Source organism: Mustela lutreola, chromosome 1 (assembly GCF_030435805.1).
Source record: "Mustela lutreola isolate mMusLut2 chromosome 1, mMusLut2.pri, whole genome shotgun sequence".
NCBI classification, from domain to species: domain Eukaryota; kingdom Metazoa; phylum Chordata; class Mammalia; order Carnivora; family Mustelidae; genus Mustela; species Mustela lutreola.
In genome coordinates, this window is record NC_081290.1 from 211,427,045 (window position 1) to 211,442,776 (window position 15,732).

General features: G+C 37.4%; 1 protein-coding gene across 3 annotated transcripts in view; it reads left to right on the forward strand.

The window, feature by feature from the left end:
- MTMR2 (myotubularin related protein 2) overlaps window positions 1–15,732 on the forward strand; it is a 122,853-nt gene that overhangs the window by 42,634 nt on the left and 64,487 nt on the right. Inside the window, exon 1 of one of the 3 annotated variants that reach the window (XM_059185924.1) lies at window positions 7,578–7,596. The exons of the other annotated variants lie outside the window; for them this stretch is intronic. The gene's annotated coding sequence lies outside the window, so the exon portion shown is untranslated. Of the gene's footprint in view, window positions 1–7,577; window positions 7,597–15,732 lie in introns of those variants that run through there. 3 annotated transcript variants of the gene reach the window in all.

Sequence of the window (15,732 nt, forward strand, 5' to 3'; positions counted from 1 at the left end):
TTTAAAAAAGATTTTATTTATTTACTTATTTGAAAAAAGAGAGCAAGTGAGCAAGTGGGGGGCAGCAAAGGGAGAGGGACAAGCAGACTCCGTGTTGAGCATGGAGCCTGATGTGGGGCACAGCCCCTCAGCCAAAGCCAAGGGTTGGATGCCCAACCGACTGAGCCAGCCAGGTGCCCCACAGTGTTTGCTTTTAACTCGTGTTGTGATGATAAAGAACTCCTACTAGGAGTGGGAGAAATGTCACTTTTGCTTCTGGCTATGCCTGCATTATTAATATTCAATCTGCCTTTTCTTGCCTGAAATAAAATATAAGTAAATGGTTCAAAATAAACCATTTTTGTGTTCTTGTGAGGGTTAAGTTAGTTAAACTACTTAACTAGGCACACCTGTGAATCACAGCTGAAAGGTGGCCTCTGCTCTCAGCTTTTTTGAAGGCAGGTCTCCTTCATTTCCTTGGGACACCAAACTTATAAATAAGAGTGACTGACTTACATTGGGACAAAATGAGGGTCATAATTTTTTTTCAAATATTTTATTTATTTATTTGACAGAGAGAGAGAGAGAGATCACAAGTAGGCAGAGAGGCAGGCAGAGAGAGAGGGGGAAGCAGACTCCCTGCTGAGCAGAGAGCCCAATCCTAGGACTCGGGGATCATGACCTGAGCTGAAGGCAGCAGCTTAACCCACTGAGCCACCCAGGTGCCCCCATAATTTTAATTTGTATATTAAACATTATAATTTATTTCTTACTAAATATTTTTAAAAATTTAAAACACTTTGATTTACAGAAAAAGTGCATAGATAATATGGGGTTCCTATGTACTTGACCTCCACTTTCCCCTATTATTAATGTCTTACATTTGTGTGATACATCTCTCAAAAATAATGAACCCATGGTATAATTAACTAAAGCCTACACTTTTTTCAAGTGTCCTTACATGATTTCCTTGTTTTTGTTCTAGGATCCCATCTAGGACATCATATCACATTTATCAGTCATGTCTCCTTAGGTGTTTCTTGGCTGTGACACGCTTTCAGATTCTTGGTTTTTGGTGATCCTGACAGTTTTAAAGAGCACTCATCAGGTGTTTTGTAGGCTGTCCGATATTTTACCCATAGATTGGGGTTATGTCTTTTGGGGAAGAAGACCACAGAGGTAAAGAGCCATCTTCATCACATCATGTCAAGGGTACATACTGTCGACATGATTTATCACTGTGGATGTTAACCTTAATCACTTGGTGGAGGGAGGTAGAGTTAGGGGTTTTCAATGCAAAATACTTTTTTTTTTTTCCCTCCCCTGCCTTTTTATACTGTAGTCTCTGAAGGAAGTGGCTATGCACAGCCCGAATTTAAGCTCATCTTGTTGAGAGTGGAACTTCTACATACATTTTTTGTAATTCCTCTGCCTGGATATTTGTCTCTCCTCTCTCATTTATCACTTTATGCAGCCATTTATTTATATCAGTATTTACTTACGGATATCTATTTTCTATTTTGGATCTTAATTCAGTGCTACCTTGTTGTGCAGATTGTTCCAACTCCAAATTGAGAGTTACCTCAGTTAGATTATCTGTCCCTTTGATGTATTCCTATCATTGTTTTGTTTTGTTCTCAACCCTGTGTTACTTTACTAAGTAAGCACTACAGGATAGTCCAGCCTTATCTTGATATTTCCTGCCTCAGTTTTAAAATCATCATCCATTTCTTTCTCACATTGAGGTCCTTCATCCATTTTGATTCTATTTTTGTGTGTGGTGTAAGGAAATGGTCCAATTTCATTTTTCTGCATGTGGCTGTCCAATTTTCCCAACACCATTTATTGAAGAGGCTGTCCATTTTCCATTGGACATTCTTTCCTGCTTTGTCGAAGATTAGTTGACCTTAGAGTTGAGGGTCTATTTCTGGGCTCTCTATTCTGTTCCATTGATCTCTGTGTCTGTTTTTGTGCCAGTACCATGCTGTCTTGATGATGACAGCTTTGCAATAGAGCTTGAAGTCCGGAATTGTGATGCCACCAACTTTGGCTTTCTTTTTCAATATTCCTTTGGCTATTCAAGGTCTTTTCTGGTTCCATATAAATTTTAGGATTATTTGTTCCATTTCTTTGAAGAAAATGGATGGTACTTTGATAGGAATTGCATTAAATGTGTAGATTGCTTTAGGTAGCATAGACATTTTCACAATATTTATTCTTCCAATCCAGGAGCATGGAACATTTTCCCATTTCTTTGTGTCTTCCTCAATTTCTTTCATGAGTACTTTATAGTTTTCTGAGTATAGATTCTTAGCCTCTTTGGTTAGGTTTATTCCTAGGTATCTTATGGTTTGGGGTGCAATTGTAAATGGGATTAACTCCTTAATTTCTCTTTCTTCTGTCTTGTTGTTGGTGTAGAGAAATGCAACTGATTTCTGTGCATTGATTTTATATCCTGACACTTTACTGAATTCCTGTATAAGTTCTAGCAGTTTTGGAGTGGAGTCTTTTGGGTTTTCCACATATAGTATCATATCATCTGCGAAGAGTGATAGTTTGACTTCTTCTTTGCTGATTTGGATGCCTTTGATTTCCTTTTGTTGTCTGATTGCTGAGGCTAGGACCTCTAGTACTATGTTGAATAGCAGTGGTGGTGATGGACATCCCATTTCTCAAGGAGCCCAGATTTCTTTTATTGGAGAATGGTATTAGAAACCAAGATCTGGGCACTAGGCTTTCTTCCTTTCTCCCTTCCTCTCCCTCCCTCCCTCCCTCTCTTTCTTCTTTCCTCCCTCCCTCCCTTTCTCTCTCTCCTTCCTCCCTCCCTCCTTCCCTTCCTTCCTTCTCTTTCTTTCTTCTCCCTTCCCTCCCTTTCTTCCCTCTCCTCTCCTCCCTCCCTCCTCCCCTACCCCACCTCTTCCCTCCCCTCCCTCCCTTCCTTCCTTTCACCAAAAAGGAACAAAGTTATTTTACTTCTGAAGCAAAACGTCATTTGCATGCATTTTATTTGGAGGTGATATCATGGGTGGGGTGATCATATATGCACATTAGTCTGGAGTAGTCTTATTTTATGCCTGTTGTCCCTTCCGGTTTAACATCAGATACAAAAATGTACCAGAGTATTGACTTTCTTAGCGCTCTGGAGTACCAGGGGAATCTTCTGAAATTACATATCAACTCCATGACTGTTGGGATTCTCTCCATTAGTGCCTTATGAATTAAGCATCTTTCAAAGTTTAGAGGGTCCCTCGGAAAATCTTTATGAGATGAATGAAGAGACAGTTGTTAAATGTTAAACTGAAGAGAAGATGGTTTTGGGCAACAAAGGTTAATTGTACTTTCCATAGTAGTGTGTAGTCTGCCTGTTACCCTGTTCCCTCATTTTTAAAGTTACCTTTGATTCCTAGTCTTTTTTCTCAGTTGTGGAAGGGAGATGAATGATTAACATTACATTAAATGTTGGTATTCTTTAAAACAATGCCACCTGATTTCAAATATGTGCTCTTTTCAGAGGTGAGATAGGAAGAATGTGCTTCTAATACTTGAAAAAAATCTTCTTGCTACTGGTAAACATTTATATATGCCAGTATCGTAGCCAGTGAGGTTTATCCGAGGTGCGATTATTGCTATATAAGCCTCATCTCCTTTAACTTCCACAACAGTCCTGTGAGACAGATACTGTGACTCCATGTCACTAGTGAGAAACCTGGTATTCAGAAGAGATTAATTAAGTACCATGCTTAAAGGCACGCAGCTCTGTGTTCGCCTTACTTGGTCTCAGGTGGGTTGTGTCCCTGTACAGCACATTACCCAGAGTGACTGGCCTTCTGTGACTTGGCTGTTGTTTTTAGACATGTAGTGAGCTTTTCTGAAGGGACAAAGAATATCCCAATACATTTTTTGAGGTAGCAATAGCAATTTTGAACATTACTTCCTTAATAAATTAAAATTCCTTTCCTAAATAATCAGAAAAGGAGGCTTTTTGTAGTAAAGGTTTGATCTCCCCTCAGTTCTGTTAGTTGTTTATATTTAGTGTGTATAGTGTGTATACCTTCAGTGGCCCTAAAATTTAAGTGTGCTAGTTAATTATAGGTGAGCCCAACTGCAGACAGCTGTGTGTTGTTTTCTGCCTGATCGTGGTTTGGCTGTATGCTTGAGATGAGGGGCTTGGTATGGTTGGTGGTTGTGAAAAATCATCATTCACAAATGATTTGAAGTTAGTTAACCTCCAGGCTTTGAGTTCTCCACATAGCCTCAGCTGTTTATCCCTGCCCTGAGCCTTAACCTTTTAAAGCTCCTTTAGTAACAGCTTTTAAATGGAAGTATGAAAAGCACCATGCATTGGAAAGCTAATCCAATTTCATTAGAAATCTTAAATCAAATTGTAAAAAATTTCTGCTACAGGTGTTGTGCAGTGACCCTTTTCCTGAGAAGATAGTGTGTTAGTTGATTAACAGCTGAATGTAAAAGCTTGTGTTGAGGATTTCTTATTAAAACAAGATGAAACTATGCTAGATATTTGAAACTTGTATTTATTCAAGAGGAGTTCTCTTTATATTTTTCATCTTTTCAGCATTGCTTGTTGCGGAATGGTAAAATCCATTCATGTGTTTCTGAAAAACTGAGCACAAATTTAGCCTTGGTAAATTCAATCATGGTTCCTCAGTGAATAAATGCAGAGTGTTTGTTTGCTTCTTTTCCTCTTCATGTGGTAGAGAAACTTAGTAATTTCATTAAAATTTTTCAAAAAAATCCTTTCAAAATTCCCCCTCCCCCTTCTTTCTCCCTGCCCCCTTTCATTTAAAACTTTTAATACAAATGCATTTATTTTTTTTATAAATCTGCAGTTGTTAAAATCAAGCTTTCTTTAATAAGAACATATTTTTAAAGTTTAGCACTTAGTGAAATTAAGAACCTAAAGAACTAGTGTCTGGTTGGTTTATTTGCTGACTGAAATAATTTCCATGAAATGCAGGATTTGAAAATTCAGATGCATACAGCTCTATTTATTTATAAAGTGTAATTTGCATACTGTTGGGTTTTAATTAAATAAATTCCTTAAATGGTGGTGACTAAAAGATAAATTAGAAGTTGTACTATGCAACATTTCCTTTGTGGTATCTGTGATAAGGCATTTATACCAATGTTTGTCTATAATTCAGAATCAATATTAGAATGGAATTGTATTTTATATCTTTTATCTCTATTTTATAAGGCCTGTTTGATCTTGGAATATATGTGTTATATGACATGTATAATTTATGTATATATAAATACTATATATGAGATAAAATTTGTAATATTTTCAGTTTTTAGCTATCTGCCCTTATCTTGTAATAGTTGAAAGGCTTAAATCAAGTAAATTTGCTTATCTTTTTATATTATTTTATATTATTTTATATATTTTATCTTTATTAAACAAAAGTCGGAGATAATTGGATTATTTCTTATCTAGAGTGTGTGCATGAATATTGACATGTTCTGAAAATATGTAAATATAGCCAGAATGAATTAAGACTCATTGAGCAGATATTAGATAGTGAACATTTACATGTGAACTATTACACATAATCATTTCAATAGTCAGAGGAAAAATGGTTGAAGGTAGCACTCATTAGCAGAAGTTAATACTACTACTGCTCACACCAGCGTCAATTCTTGAGAGCTTATGAAATGAAAAGAATAACTTGAGCCAGGTAAAGGATATCCATCAAAACTCTTCAATAAGTCTTACACTTAATTGGGGAAATGTTAGAAGCATAGCCTTTAAACTTAGGAACACGATGCTAGAATTCCTACCCAGTAAAATAAGAAAAGAATAAATAGTATAAGAAATGAAAGGAAGAAAGAAAGCTTTTTAAATTTACAGATGATTGTCTATATGGAAAATATAAGGAAAATCTATATGCAAACTATCAGCACTATTGCTGGATACAAGATAACTTTAAAAAGATAAATCATGCTTTTGTACCTTAACAATAATGTTTAGACAGTGTAATTTTAAAAAGATTTCCAGTCACAAGAGCAACGAAATGACATTACTCAGGGATGCATGTAATAAAAGATATATAAGAACTGTATGGGGAAGGTTATCAACTTTATTTAAGAACTTAAATCTAAATAAATAGATGAGTAGACACAACCATCTGGAGATGTCAAATATTTTCAGTATATATCTATTAATGCAATATAATTTTAAACCAAATTCAAAAGTTTGTCTTGTAGAACTTGGCAAGTTGATCCTAAAATTTTATGGAAAAGTAAAAAGTCAAGATTACTTAAGAGGAAAAATGAAGAGGGAGTTCACTTAATAATTTGTAGAGCTAAAGTAATTGGAATGGAAACAGATCAGGGAGGCACATGGCAGAGTTCAAGAATGACTGATTTGTAGGGACTCTGTGTATGACAGAGTTGGTATAACAAATCAGTGGGGAAAGAATGAACTATTTGGTAATCAGTGCTGGGTTAGCCATATTGAAATTAAAAAAAAAAAAGCTGAGTTCCTAATTCACATATACACAAACAATGAATTCATTAGATTAAAAACCTAAAATTGAAAATCAGAATATTAAGATTTTAGAAGAAATTATGTGATACTATCTTTATTACTTGCATCAGGCAGGAATTAGTAAATGAGTCCTGAAAGATATTAACCATAAACATTATCATTAAATAAAGAAACTTAAAAAGTTTTATTTATAAAAAAAATAAAAAAGTTTTATTGTGCTAAAATGGTAGGTAAGGACCTTTCTTGCTTATCGATTACTGTTCATCTGACCTCTCTCATCTTAAGCTCTACCCTTAGTTATATCCCTAGTTCACAGAACAGTACCTGAATGAATGTGACTTAAAAGCCCTTTCATACTTGTGGCCGGTTGCAGCACTGGAAACATTTGTCCTCTCATTTGCTTTGTTTAGTTGGTGGAAAAGTTTGAGGAGCACTCCTAATCAAGTGACTCCTGAAACTACTTTTTAGCCATATCTGGAAAATGGAGGAAGAAATTCTGTGTTTTATTCATAGTTTCAAATAAAATCTATATATTTAGTCACTAAGTCACTGCAGTCTTGAAATTTTCTGGGTGTTCTGAGGAAACAGTGTCCTGTAAGACATGGTTTCTGCCAACATGGAGCTTGGAGTCATGTAGTGGAAAAGGAGGTAAGCAAATCAGTGATTATTGCATGATAGATACTATGAAAAAGGTATACTATGGAAGCAAAGAGGACAGAACATTCCAAAACATTCTAAAGCAGAACATTCTAAAGTTCATAAAAATAAAAAAGGGCTATGGCTGTAAGCCCCTTGAGGACAGATATACTTGTCTTATTCTCTGTTGAATCCTTAGAGATCAGTATCTAGAATGTGAAAGGTACTCAGGAAAATTTTGTTGACTGAATCAGTAGAAGAGAATGAGGAATACGAAGTTGTTTGCTCATTTTCCTTTCATTCTTTTTTTTTTTTTTTAAGATTTTATTTAAAATCTGGGGGAGAAGCAGACTCCTCGCTGAGCAGGACCCTGGGATCGTACCCCAAACTGATGACAGATGCCTAACTGACTAAGCTACTCAGGCACCCCATAGGTCCTTTGTTTCTTAATAGTCCCCTAAGTCTTTTGTGTGGTAGGTTTGCTTTTCTCTGATTTAGTTAATGCATCATCATAAAGCTAATCTTCCTCTGAAATCACTTTCATAATGTGATACCCCTATTTAAAAGTTCTTCAGGGAGGAGGGCTGCCTGCATGGCTCAGTTGGTTAAGTGTCTGACTCCTGGTTTCAGCTCAGAGCATGACTCAGGCTCCTGGGATTGAGCCCTGTGTTAGGCTCCCGCTCAGTGGGGAGTCTGGTTATCTCCCTCTGACCCCTCACCTCACTTTCTCACTCTCTTTCTCTCTCTGTGGAATAAATTTTAGAAAAAAAAAATCCTAAAAAAAAATCCTTCCAGGGGATCCCTGTTTCTTACAGAAAGTGTAGACTTTTAAGCCTTGTGTTCAGGAGTCTCAATGTATGGTCACATCAAAGCTATCACAGAGTATGTCCATCTTTTCCAGAACATAACCCCACATCTATAGATAGGTTTTTTTTGTTTTTGTTTTTTTTCAATAGTCCCTTAAATGTCATGTGCTCATTTCAACTTCCATTCATGCTGGCTCATGCATCTGGAATGTATTTCCTTCTGCTCTTTAGTGAAACAAATCATGGTATGTTAATAATAGACTTAGCCCCATCAGGTGATTCCAGTCCATTGTGATCTTTTTTTCCTGATAGAAGGTATATGGATAATAATCTGAGAGATAATGTTAAAAAAAAAACGAAAAAACAAAAAACTGGGGCACTTGGGGGGCTCAGTGGGTTAGGCCTCTGCCTTCGGCTCAGGACGTGATCTCAGGGTCCTGGGATCGAGCCCCGCATCAGGCTCTCTGCTCAGCGGGGAACCTGCTTACCCCTCTCCCTGCCTGCCTCTCTGCCTACTTCTGATCTCTCTCTCTCTCTGTCAAAAAAAATCTTTAAAACAACAACAACAACAACAACAAAAACAAACTTTGAAGAAATTATATGAGGAAAATTTGGAAAAGAGATGGAAGTGGTCACTAATTCATTTCTGTCATTGAAGAGCCGCCAAAATCCATTTGAAAATGGTCACAGTTGTCTCATATCCAACCTTATTAAGGAAATGATTTCAGTCCAAACTCTCATGATTTCTGTTTTACTGAATTTTTCTCCAAAGTTACCATTAACTCTGTTTTATAAGATTTTATTGTTTATAACAATGCTAGTTTTTTTTTTTTTAAATGAAAGTAATATAATGAAATAAAAATTTGTGGCAAATAGAAATAGAATTAAGGAAAAAAATTACCAGCACTTTTACTACTCTTACTCTTAGTATTTGGTATATAGAAACTCCTCCTTAAAAATTTCTTCTTTGGGGGTGCCTGGGTGGCTCAGTGGGTTAAGCTGCTGCCTTTGGCTCAGGTCATGATCTCAGGGTCCTGGGATCGAGTCTCACATCGGGCTCTCTGTTCAGCGGGGAGCCTGCTTCCCTCTCTCTCTCTCTCTCTGCCTGCCTCTCTGTCTACTTGTGATCTCTCTCTGTAAAATAAATAAATAAAATCTTTAAAAAAAAAATTTCTCCTTTGGGTGGGGGACTGGGTTAGCCTGGTTGATGGGTATTAAGGAGGGCATATATTGCATGGAACACTGGGTGTTGTACACAAACAATAAATTATGGAACATTGCATCAAAAACTCATGATGTATGAGTGACTAATATAACTGGTGACTGTATGGTGACTAATATAACATAATTTAAATAAACATAAAAATAAAACTTAAAAAAAATTAAAAAATAAAAAGTTAGACCCCCCCCCAGCCCGCCAAATTTCTCCTTTGACAGTTATAAGGTTGGGTACCAGAGTAAAAGCTCCTCAGCTCTGCTCACCACAAGCTCATGATGTCAGCAGTTGACTAGGCTCTAGTAAGTAATGTCTTGCCCACCATTCTGTTGGGTCTGTAATTAATTTGATGTGATTTGAAGATATTATTAACCCCCTTAACTCTTAAAAGAAAAAAAGTCTGAATGTGTTAAGATTAGTAAAAAGAGCCAAATCATTATAATAGAGAATCATAAATAAAGATTATTTAAAAATTAGAAAGTATGAAAAAATGATATAGTGAAAGCATAAATCATGATGCAACAGGAATAATATTGACTGTATTCAATTCATTGTAAGGAGATAAGGAATAGTATATGTGCCTAAAGGTTATTTAATTAGGTGGAATACTAATTAACATGATAATTCTAGAGAAGACAAAAAGTGTTTCAGACTTCAAAACTGAGCATAAAGTGCTGTTGATATAATTGCTGTTACAACCCACACATGATTCCATATAATCACCTTCATATATACAGAAAAGGCACATAATGAAAGCTATTTGACAAAATTCAACATCTTTCAGATTTTTAGAACTTTTTAATTAGAAAGCAATGGGTAAAGGCTTATGTAAGCATTTTACTTAATAGTACAGTATTAAAACAGTAGAAATAGTCCCACTAAAGAACAAGATAGGGTTACCTACTATCATGCCTGTGTTAGTTATCGTTGTTTATAGGTACTGTCCGATGCAATTAGATAAGAAGAAATACATGGTAGGCATATTATTGAAAAGGAACAGGCAAAATAAGCATATTTTTACCTGGAAATCAAGAAAATCAAATGAATATTATTAGAAACAAAGTAATTAGATGACTGGTTATAAGAAGGAGCTTGGAAGTCCTCACTCTATTCTAACAAATAAAAAGCAGAACAAGGGGGCGCCTGGATGGCTTCAGTGGGTTAAAGCCTCTGCCTTTGGCTTGGGTCATGATCCCAGGGTCCGGGATCGAGCCCTGCATTGGGATCTCTGCTTAGTGGGAAGCCTGCTTCCTCCTCTCTGTCTGCCTGCCTCTCTGCCTACTTGTGATCTCTGTCTGTCAAATAAATAAATAAAAATCTTAAAAAAAAAAAAAAAAAGCAGAACAAGTTCAAAGTCAACACCTCTTCTTAGATCCGTCAGAGAACTGAGGTTGCGGGCCAAATGGCTGCCCTCCACATTGGACAGACAGGTAGAGCAGAAACCTTCTCAGGAACCAGGATGGGGTATCAGCATAGGAACTGTAATTGATGAATTTCTGGAGGCTCACAATGGACAAGTCTGAGAGATACAACTCCAGGAGACCCCACATTTAGGAGGTCTTTGTACTTTTCTGAGTTTTACGAACAAAAACCCTACCAGGTTCATACAGAGAAGAGTGAGAAAAATCTCTTCTCTGGCAGAGGGAGGGGAAAAATAGCCAGTTTTTGAAATATGTTGAAAACATTCTGTTCTCTTTGGTAAAAGCCTACCCTTGAGAGAAACTATTTTACTTGCCTACCCTGCCTGGTTTTGTCAGAGCCTGCCTGACCTGGGAGAAGGGAAATACCCAATTCTAGCCTCCTCTAGTCTCCTGTCTAGGGGAAGAGAAGTAGAAGTATAAACTTCAGTACCATCCAGCCATCCTGTCCCACCTTGAGTGGGGAGACTAAGAAGCACTTGTGAGTGTCAGGGCCCAGGGGCACAAGCTCCTTAAAAGACTGAAGACTGGGCGCCTGGGTGGCTCAGTGGGTTAAAGCTTCTGCCTTCGGCTCAGGTCATGATCCCAGGGTCCTGGAATCGAGGCCTGCATTGGGCTCTCTGCTCAGCGGGGAGCCTGCTTCCTCCTCTCTCTGACTGCCTCTCTGCTTACTTGTGATCTCTGTCTGTCAAATAAATAAATAAAAAATCTTAAAAAAAAAAAAAGACTGAGGACTGTAGGACTTAGTCATAGGATTATAGAACACTTCCGCTCCCACCGCCACACCTTAACCATGGTATCACTAAAGGCCTGATTATTTCAGTTCTTTTTACCTAGTACGTCATGTCCAACTTTCAACAAAAAAAATTACAAGGCATACTAAAAGCCAAATTTGATATATAAGAATCAATAGCTTCCTATTATGAAAATACTTTTAAGTATATACTTAGGTATTTAAATATATATATTTAAGGGAGGGAAAGATCCTATTTATAATAATTGAAAATATAAAATATCCAAAAATAAACTTAAGATATATGCAGAGATTTTATGAAGAAATTTTAAACTCTGATGAATAATATAAAAGAACACTTAAATAATTGGAAAGACATACCTTGTTTGATATGAAATTGAAGTGCTCAATATTGTTCAGATTTTAGTTCTTATTCTGTAAAAATATGGTTCAAACTTGACAAGTTGATGCTAGAATTTGTAATGACAGAAGTCTGGAAATAAGAGAAATGCTTTTTCGGGGTTGATTTTATGCTTATAATTGAATACTGTGCAGTCTTTGGAAAGAAGAGGTGGATCTCCACATATGAATATGAAAATATGTTCAAGACAGTTAAAAACAATCAAGAATTAAACAGTGTGTATAAGTTCCCATTTGTTGGGAATTGTGGGGGGAGGAGTAAAAGAAACTTGGATACACAAACAGGTAGTATTACTTAGAGGCGGGTAGAAGGGAGACAAGGAGACATGTTTGGAGGCTCTGAACAATTCCAAGTAAAAATTGATAAAAAGACATGAGCTAGGGTAGTGACATAATGCAAAGTGAAGGACAGATTTGAAAACATATGTATGTGGACAGAATGCATGAAAGCTGCCTCAATGTTGTAGATTAGGGGGAGAGCGGAGTCAAAGATGATGGCCCCCAATTTCAGATCTGGTGACAACTTTTGGTTCAGTTTTCTTTTTTTTTTTTAAAGATTTTATTTATTTTTGACAGAGAAATCACAAGTAGACGGAGAGGCAGGCAGAGAGAAAGAGAGGGAAGCAGGCTCCTCGCTGAGCAGAGAGCCCGATGCGGGACTTGATCCCAGGACCCTGAGATCATGACCTGAGCTGATGGCAGCAGCTTAACCCACTGAGCCACCCAGGCGCCCCTTGGTTCAGTTTTCTGATTGCCTCTTCTTTGTACACTTCATACACAGCCAAAAGAAATGACCTTAATGTGTCCTTCAGTCCTAGCTCACTCCCTAACTCCCTTCTTTCTTCCTTCTGCTCTTTTTTGCCCCCTCATAGCTTTAGCTGTTGTTTCTTTATGAATGACTTCCACCTCTTACCTCTGGTCCTGGTCTCTTTCTCAGCCTCGCATCCCTCGTTTTGTTGCCTGCTGTACAGTTGCACCAGAATGCTATCACGTCATGAGCATAATCTCAGTACAGTTACACAGTGCAAGTTCAGCTGCCCTTGCAAGGTATATGTCACCTTGGAAAAGTTGCTCAACTTCTGTAAGGTCACTTACCCCATTTGTAAATAGGAATAGCACTACTACTACTTCTCTTTCAGACATATTATAAGCACTAAATGAATAATAATCTAAAAGTGGTACATTAACGAGGCTAGTTCATGATGGTATTTTCCTTGGTGTGGGGTGAAATGTAAGTAATTGAGATAATATTTCATCTGTCTACCTATCCACTTCTATTTCATTTTTGGCAGATACTCTTTTTTGAGCCATCTTTTATCAAGGTAGGACTGTTCTGTATCACAAGAGTACATCCTCCTAACTTTTTGGCTTTAAAGATCTTATTTCTGGGACGCCTGGGTGGCTCAGTCGGTTAAGCGTCTGCCTTCAGTTCAGGTCCTGATCTCAGTGTCCTGGGATCAAGTCCCTCATTCGACTCCCTGCTGAGCAGGGAGCCTGCTTCTCCCCATACTTCTGCCCTTCCCCCTGCTTGTGTGCTCTCTCTCTCTCTCTCTCTAATAAATAAATAAAATCTTCAAAAAAAAAAGATCTTCTTTCTACTATAAAATAATATCTCTCATAGATAGTAGCTATTATTATGGTTATTTTAATGTTCTCAGTTATTAGAAAATAAAAAGTCTGCAGCCCTACGCTCCCCTTTTGCGACTCCCACAGTTTCTCCTATTTATATTTTGTATTAGTGTGGTGCACTTGTTAGGATTGATGAACCAATACCGACACATTATTATTAGTTAAATCCTTTAGTTTACATTAAGGGTTTACTCTTTGTGTTGTACATTTTGTGAGTTTTGACAAAAGTATAATGCAATGTTTCCACCATTGCTGTATTGTGCATAATAGTTTCATTGCCCTGAAAAATCCTCTGTGCTCTGCCTGTTTGTCTCTCCTTCCCTTTCACTGAACCCTGGCAACTACTCATCTCTTTACTGTCTACATAGATTTGCCTTTTCCAGAATGTCGTATAGGTGGAATCATCTAGTACATAGCCAGACTGGCTTTCTTTCACTTAATGGTATGCCTTTAGAGTCTCTCCATTTCTTTTTTATCTTGAAAACATTTCTTTCTATTGCTGAAAAATACTCCTTTGTAGGGATGTACCACAGTTTGTTTATCCATTCATTGAAAGACTTTTTGGTTGCTTCCAAGTTTTCACAGTTAAGAACAGCTTGCATTTAAAATTATTCAAGATTCAGATTTGAAAATTTTTCTTTATATTAGCTGTATTCATTTCCCAGGCTGCTGTAACAGAGTGCTGTGAACTGAGTGGCATAGAACACAGGAATTTATGCTTTCATAGTTCTGGAGTGTGATATTGTGATATAATAAGACATACATGTTTTGGTCTTCATGCTCAGCTCCTGGCCAGAGCTCCTAAAACCTTTGTAATTTTACCAAGTGATAAGGCCTATAGGAGGATCTTTTGATATAATATTTGGTTTTGGTTTCTGACTCCTGACAGTTCCAGAGTGCTAAAAGCGAAAGAAACATCTTTGTTATAGCACACACCTTTCAATCTTACCTGAGTTTATGTTAGTGAGGTGACCTTTGGAAAGCCTCTAAGAACGGGGGCCTGGTTGTCAGGGGAACCACCCTTGTGACTAGAGGTTTGGAACTTTCAGCCCAGACTTTGACTTAATCATTAATGGTCAGTGATTGAATCAATCATATCTGAGTAATGAAGTTTCTATAAAAACATCCTGACTGAAAGGGTTTAGAGAGCTACTGGGCTGGTGAATTCTTGGTGGTACTGGCAGGTGATGCGCCCACCCAGCCAGGGCATGGAAATTCCATACACCCTCTTACCTTGTACCTTGCCCTCCAGGCTCTTCCAGCTGGCTGCTTTTGAGTTATATCCTTTACAATAAATAGGTAATGTGAATAAAATGTGGCTCTGAGTTTTGTGAGCCATTCTAGCAAATTATTGAACTTGGGAGGGGAGTCATGGGAACGTGACTTATGGGTGGTTGGTCAGATGTACAGGTGACAGTCTAGGACTTGAGATAGGTACTTGAAGTGGGGATCAGTTGTGTGGACTGAGAGACCCTACTCTCAGCTGGTATCCACTGAGAAAGAATTGTTTCCTATGGAAAAACACACCATGTTCAGTTATTAGAAGTGTTGAGAGTAGAGAGTGGAAAACTGTTTTTCTTTTAGGAGGTTAGAATCTGAAATCAAGGTGGGAAGATTGGTCTATACTTCTCCCTTAGCTGCTGGGAAGTCCAGTGATCCTTGGTCTTCTTAGGCTTATAGATCCATCACTTGAATCTGCGCCGCTGTCTTTGCATGGCATTCTCCCTGTATCTCTGTGTCTTCATAGGGTCCTCTTCTTAAACGGACAGCAGTTATATCAAGTTAGGGCCCATCTGACTCCACTATATCCTCATCTTAAGTAATTACATCTACAGTGACCCTATTTCCAAATTAGACCACATTCCCAGATACTGTCAGGACTTCAACCTATCTTTATTCAAGGGAGGAAGGCACAGTTAACTCGTAGCATGCAATGATGCTTTCCAGACTGTTCTTCTTTCTATACTTAAGCTTTTTTGTTCTTGAATCATTGATAGTGATGTAATGTTACCCAGCCTTTGGTAGGTGTGGTTTCAACTGAAAACCAATTTGTCCTTGGCAGTGCTATAAAAAACAGTGTTCCTATGCTCAAATTTGTACTTTCAAATATACAACCAATAAGATTTACCCAGATGCCAGTTTGTGGCTCTGCCCTGTTCAGTTTGTTTGTATGGTTCATTTGCCTACTTCATGGTTTGTCAGTGAAGTTGTATAAAAAAGTTAAATTGATGTTAACAATTTTTTATTGGAATTATTCAATGAAGAATGAGTACTTAATTTTTTTCCTTCACAGTTTTTAGTATATAAAGAAACTGTGGAGATAATTTGTAACTTCTACAGCTCATTTTTCCCTTTCAGGTGATTATAATGTCGGGTTTTGCAGATTT